The 7,336-nt window shown below is 40.2% G+C and overlaps 1 pseudogene; it reads left to right on the top strand.

Annotated features, from left to right (window-relative positions):
• Window positions 1-5,645: 5,645 nt before the first annotated feature.
• On the top strand, window positions 5,646-6,535 carry LOC102420144 (annotated as a pseudogene).
• The last annotated feature ends 801 nt before the right edge of the window (window positions 6,536-7,336 follow it).

Genomic DNA, 7,336 nt, shown 5'->3' with positions numbered 1-7,336 from the left:
CAATCTTTATTATTGAAAGTATTACAGATGTCCCCTTTTTCCCCCCATTTGATCCTTCCTATCCCACAACACTCCCCCCCACCAGGCCTTCACCCACTATTATCTGTGTTCATGGGTTATGCATATATGTATACAAGCTCTTTGGTTGATCACTTTCCACCCACCCACCCAATCCTGCTTTCCCTCTGAGATCGCTCAGTCTGTTCCATGCTTCTATGTCTCTGGATCTATTTTTTTTCCACCAGTTTATTTTGTTCATTAGATTCAACAGATGAGTGAGATCATGTGATACTTGTTTTTCTCTGACTGGCTATTTCACTTAGCATAATACTCTCCAGGTCCTTCCATGCTATCTCAAAAGGTAAGAGATCCTTCCTTTTCACTGCTGCATAGTATTCCATGGTGTAAATGAACCACAGCTTTTTTATTTACTCATCTACTGATGGGCACTTGGGCTGTTTCCTGATCTTAACTACTGTAAATTGCACTGCTATGAACATAGGGGTGCATATATTCCTTCTGACTGGATCTACTCCTAGAAGTGGGATCACTGGATCAAATGGCAGATTCATATTTAATTTTTTGAGGAAACTCCATACTGTTTTCCATAATGGCTGCACTAGCCTGCATTCCCACCAGCAGTATACTAGGAACTAAACTTTTAAAACTCTATAAATGTCTGGAAACAGCCTAAGTGCCCATCAGTAGATGAATGGATTAGAAAACTGTGGTACATCTACATGATGGAATACTATGCTGCTGTAAAAAAGAAGGAACTCTTACCATTTGCAACAGCATGGATGGAACTGGAGAGCATTATGCTAAGTGAAATAAGCCAGTCAATGAAGGAAAAATACCACATGATCTCATTCATTCATGGATAATAAAGACCATTACAAACTTTTGAACAATAATAGATACAGAGGCAGAGCTGCCTCAAACGGATTGCCAAACTGCAGTGGGAAGGCCAGAGAGGGTTGGGGGGCAGAAGGGAGGGGAGTAAGAGATCAACCGAAGGACTTGTATGCATGCATATAAGCATAACTAATGGACATAAGACACTGGGGGGTAAGGGAGGGCAGGGGATTGTCAAGGGGGGGGGGAAGGACACATATATAATACCCTTTGTAATACTTATTATAATATTTTTTTAAAGAATAAAAAAACTCTATAAATGTTTATTTACTGAACTAGTAAACATAATGTGCAAAGCTACTTTATGACATAAGTAAACTTGATGGGCAGTGAATCTGTGATATCAGAGTTGTAATGAAAGCCGGTAAGAGATAGAACCATCACAGCACTGAAGCCATGGAGAGGACAAGAAGCACCTTTCATTGAAATGTTGTGAGAGAACACCAGAAAGATGACCAAGTGAATGGGACACACACAATTTTGAGGGGTTTCTGAGGCTTTCAGGTAGAAATATCACCTCGGCAGGGAGATATTTGTATCTGGAACTTGGAGGAGAGGTTTGGACATAATATAGGGTGACCCCAAAAAATGTATACACACACTTTGAAAAATTATAAAGGCAGTGTTTATTAAAATACATTTCATCGTCAAAATGGAGCTATCAGCTGTTAAACTGTATATATATTTTTGAGATGCCCTGTATATATTTGGAAATTATGAGCCTGTAAGTGGTGGGTGACATAGATGAAATTGTTTAGTGAAGGAAAACACAGAAGGAGAGAATGTGCCCAGGACTGAGCTATGAATACCCAGCCTACGTTGGCCAGATACAAGAAAATTCATGTGCAAAGGAGTTGAAAAAGGGTAGGCCCCAAAGGTGGAGTAAAAACCCAGAAAATATGGTGCCACAGAAGGTAAGAGAATAAAATACTGAATGGAGAAAGACATAATCAATGGTGTAAAAAAAAGGAAATATTATTTCCCTTCATGTTATATGTATTTATGAGGTGATCCAAGGAGTCTGGTCATGGTCTGGTTGGAATATCAGAATTTTGTGAATACATAGTTAATAATTTTGAAAATATATAGTTTTAGCAAAGTATGTTGGGAAGGAAATGAGCACTTTGGAGTACAGCAACAGTCCCATGATTTCCCAAAAGGCTACCTCAGATGCATGAAGTATAAAAAGGAGGAAGAGTCTGAGGAGGGAAGCTAACACTTACTGAGACACTAAGTGTAAGTAACACTTAGCATCTTTTAACTCATCTAATCCCCCAGCAGCTCTCTGGGACACGTGTTGTTATGCCAGTTTTTCAAAGGAGCAATTTGAGGCAGATAGAGGTTAAACACTTTACATCATTTTATTCTTTATCAAGGTCTACCTAAAAATATCTTGAGAAAAACCTTTTACAAACAAATGGATAGGTCCCTGAGTAACCCTAAGCAACAGAACTGAAAGGGCTTGGGGTATTGTTCTTCCCACATATGCAGAGAGGGATTAGTAAAAGTGTGCTAATCTTTTTACGCTAAAAAGAATATATCATTGATTAACTTTGTGAAAATATTCATCTTTACTTAATTTAAAAAATCCTAGGTCCCTAGGTTTGGGGTAAAGAGAATGAAGCATTTATTCCATCTCAGCATTTATTCCAATTGGCTAAGTTCTGCCAATTCTTTGCATGTCTTTAGAATCTAATCTTCCCTTTTGTTACCATCTCAATTCTGCTTCTGATTTCTTTTGGTCTCCTAACATAGTCCTTGCCCACAATCTTTTCATTCATACGTCTTGTGTAACACTGACATATTTATCTTTATAAGAAACTCTTTTAATCATACCATCCTGCTCTTAAATAAGGACTCCCAGTTACCCTCATATATGTATCTAAAACCCATAACTTAGCAAGCAGGATGAACCACAATTTCACCAATCCTTATGCTCAGTCTTATATCCCCATGCAAACAAGTGCCTCCAACCAAGTCATGCCACCCATGTCCCTTACCTTTCTTTTGCTTGCTCCACTTACCTAAGCCTCTTCATTTGAAATTGTGTCTCCCTTCCTCTGCCTATACTCCAGATCTCTCCCATCTTCGGATCCCACCCTTGAAGGTGTATGTTTCTTCTGTATGTTTCTTTTCCCCCACACCGTTGGAGACCATGGTGGTCTTTCCCCTAGAGATTTCATGCCAATATCTATGAACCTCTGTTAGCAGTGCATCTGGAACTATTGCAACAGAGTGGGTTTGGAGTCCCACTTTGTTTTATTATCTGCATATTAGATTTGCATGATTTGCCTTCTCAGCTTTTACACTTAAGAGCAGGCACCAATCAAAGACCAATAAAAGGCCATCTGTCTACACATTGTTACTCTTTCTACTCCAGTTTTTTCTTAAGATTTTAAAATTGATATATTATATACACACACATATGTATATTGCACTGCAATATGTATAGAAAATTTATTCAAAGAAAAAATAACTTATTAACAAATTTACTTTTTTGCATATCCAACTTTTGCTTTATATTACTTTCCTATGTTTGAATGTTTTTATCATGAGCACGTATTACTTCTGGAAAAAAGAGGTGGACTGATGAACAAAAATAGATCCAGAGACAGAAGCATTGAACAGACCGTCAAACCTCAGAGGGAAGTCTGGGGAGAGCTGGAGAGGGGGGGTAAGAGATCAACCAAAGAACATATATGCATGCATATGAGCATAACCAATGGACACAGACAGTAGGGGGGAGGGGGAAGGGCATATGCTGGGGAGTGGGAGCAGCCAGGGAGAGGTCAATCGGGGGAAAAGAAGACATATGTAATACTTTAAACAATAAAGAATTTAAATTTTTAAAAAAGCGGTGAAAAAAAGAAAATGGTGGTTTCTCAGGTCAAGGAAGAGATAAAAGGGAGAACAGAGAACTGAATAAAAGAAAGAGCTGTGAATGAAGAACAAAGAAACAAAGGCTCTGGCCAATACTAAAATCTGAAGTCAACATCTGGATGATGACGTGGTGGGCTAGGCTCCCACTGTTGCTAACTGAAGCTTTAGTTTCAGTCCCAGTCACATCCTAGCGGCTGTCCTATGTCCTGGGACAATGAAGGAGGAAGAAGATAAATTCCAGGTGGCAAGGGCTTTTCGTGTATTTGCTTTCAGCTGCAGAGGAAGCCTTTGTGTTCAAAATCTTGGCTCATCTCATAGAATGCCCATCTGCATTTTCTGCCAGGCGATGGGTTTTGTGCTACAAGAGGCAAGTATCACAAGTCATTAATTATACCAGATGGTGGTGGAAGACTTAATAGACAACATAAATCTGCTGGGGAAACAAACATCAACAAATCACTTCAGGAAATAGCATCCATCCATATATCATTCAGTCACTAGTTTTGCCACAGTGGATATCAGTCATTGAAGTTGGTACAATAGCCATAAATTAAGTAAGTCATCCAGAAATACAGATAGGAAATTCCTATTTTTATAAAATGTAAGATCTCAGAATGACCAATTCTAGGAAAAAAAATAAAATTTTCCTCTATATTTGGACAGAAATATAGCTCAGTGTGCAGCAGTCATAGTGCAGGCTGCATGGAGCCCTGTGAAAACAGAACATTGATGAAAAACATACTTGTCACAGTGGCAGGTACTCGGAACCTGTGACAGTTACCCTTCTGAGTAGAAAATGATACTGCACTAAGGGACCAATAATGAGACCAAAAGTTCTATGTTGAATCCTTTGGTAGGCCAATTTTCATTCGTCTGTTTGTTTTCAGCCTATGTTGTAAATTGGCCCTCAAGTATGACAATAAATCTATCTCTATTGCTGGAAAGCTACTCAAATGGCTTATTCTGCAGAAGGCAGGTCAGTAGAATCATTTTGGAAATGAAAGAGAGCCAATCATTATGAACACAGAAGATACCTGTAACTCCTATCAGTGGGGGGAAAATGTTAAATATTATTTCAAGAATCTTACCTGTTGTTTTGCTTTTGATATGAGATAGAGATACCACATAGGACCTAGTAATAGCTTACCTCCCACTATTTTCCATAGAATACTGTCTTGGTCTATCTTCCTTTCATCACCTGACCACGAACTCCTCCAGCTCCCCCACCATTCTTGCATCCCTCCCTGCTCCCTGCTGATGCTCCTTTGCCCCCAATGTCTCCTGCTGGAGTCTGTGGTCAGTGGCCCTCACCAGGGACCCTCCAATTGGCCCAAGGGATCAAAAGTAGCTCTAAATCCAGTATGTGTACATTGAAGCAAATTAAAGGACTTCATATGAAGCACAGAAGCAAATAATGCCAAATAGCAAGTAGTAATGGTACACATTTCTGGAAAAGCAATTTCCGTGTTATTATGTACACCTCCCCAGAAGTTCAGATCTGTAGGGGAATTGTTGTGTAAAGTGAACTACAGGGGAGCAGAATTTTAATAGCTATTATAGACATGTATTTACTATATTTAAAAAAATGAGTAGCCCTAGCTGGTTTGGCTCAGTGGATAAAGCGTTGGCCTGTGGATTGAAGGGTCCTGAGTTTGATTCCAGTCAAGGGCACGTACCTCAGTGCAGGCTCCTCATCCGCCAGGCCCTGGTTGGGCAAGTGCAGGAGGCAACCAATCGATGTGTCTCTCTCATATCAATGTTCCTCTCTGTCTTTCCCTCTCTCTTCTGCTGTCTGAAAATCAATGGAAAAATATCCTTGGGTGAGGATTTAAAAATAAGTAAGAAAAAAAATGAGTAAAAGAAAACCAAGGGACACACCAATAGGAAGAGTGAATGGGGCAGCATTTTATTCTCACACTGCTGCTGAGATGGTGGGAATTAGAGGAACTCAGTATAAAATGAAATACACCTACTAGTAAGGTATTGGTCAGCCAATGTGGATCCATTAAAAGTAAAAGCAACACCACCAAATGCTGACCTGGAGCAAGAATTCCAAAGAGGAGTTCCAAATGCTACTATGATTATGCAGGTTCCAGAGAGGGAATAATGAAGACATTCCATTTTCAAGACCAGCAGGCCTTGACCTCTGGCACTAAAAATCTTTAAACTCCTGGCACTAAAAACACCACCTCCTATAATTGACCTAAGTGGAAGACCACTAGATATTCTGGATTCAGAAAGACCTCCTCCAAACCCTCAAAATGAAGAAATCCATGCAGTTGGCAGGCTAAAAAGAGAGCGCTCTATGAGTGAAAATGCTGCTTCCCCAAACAGACAGCTGGTCAGAACTGACTCCATGTGTCACAGGTCAGATTTTGTCCCAAGAAATAAGATTTCAAGGTTTCAGAATTCTGCACCAGGGTACACTGTAAGAAGACTAACTGAAATACATGGTCAAAGCCCTGTGTTGACTGATGGGTCTGTGGCCATCATTTCCAGTCCTCACAATGAGTGTGTCAGGTATGACATCGCAAATACAGAAACAATTGAAGGAACTTTAGATGACATGACTGTTGTACGTGCAGCTTCATTAAGACGACAGATAATCAAACTCAATCGACGTCTACAGCTTCTAGAAGAGGAGAACAAAGAACGTGCTAACAGAGAGACGGTCATGTGTTCAATTACTGCAGCATTCTGGCTGCTTAATATCTGGCTCTGGTTTCGCCGCTATAGATAACCTCCCCTCCAACTGAGCCACCCCACCAAGGCTAACTTAAAAAAGGAAGGAAGGAAGGAAGGAAGGAAGGAAGGAAGGAAGGAAGGAAGGAAGGAAGGAAGGAAGGAAGGAAGGAAGGAAGGGAAAGAAAACTGTCATCTTTTGAATTTGTCTAGTTCAGCATTAAACATTGAAAGAACTCACCATAGTAGCTCATGAAGAAGAAATATGTTCTAATGATCTTGCTAGCTTGCCCTGGAGATTACAAAACATCATACTGTTAGTTCTTTTCCATAACACTTGTCGTCACAATATTTTTAACACTTGACTTTTCCATTGTGAGTAAAAGGAATACCTTTTAAAGTAAATAATAGTAGTAATATTGTCATGTGCTGCACAACGATGTTTCAGTCAACAAAGGACCACCGAAACCACGGTGGTCCCATAAGATTATCCTGGAGTGGAAAAATATCCTATCCCCTAGTGATGGCTATGTCCTAAAGTCATGGCACAAGGCATTACTATTTGGGGTGGGTCTCAGCTTATGAGGAGTTACGTTATCAGTGAGAAATGCCTGGAGGCACTCACCTGGGTGGGTTTAGCTTCCCACAGACTTCACTTCTTTCTAAACCAACGTTACAACTGGACTGGCCCTTGTGGTTCTGATTAGCATAGCTGATGCCCTTCAGCTACAGCCATCAGGAAATGGATGCAAAAAAGAATTTATTAGTAAAAGGCCCCTAAGTTGACAGGTGAGGGAAGGACCAACATGGACTGTACCGAGGCTTCTAGAGGCCAAGCCTGGGAGAAGTATCTATTCCT

Source organism: Myotis lucifugus, unplaced genomic scaffold (genome assembly GCF_000147115.1).
Source record: "Myotis lucifugus unplaced genomic scaffold, Myoluc2.0 scaffold_78, whole genome shotgun sequence".
Taxonomy (NCBI): domain Eukaryota; kingdom Metazoa; phylum Chordata; class Mammalia; order Chiroptera; family Vespertilionidae; genus Myotis; species Myotis lucifugus.
Note: the sequence above shows the minus strand (reverse complement) of the source record. Positions and strands in the feature narration are given on the sequence as shown.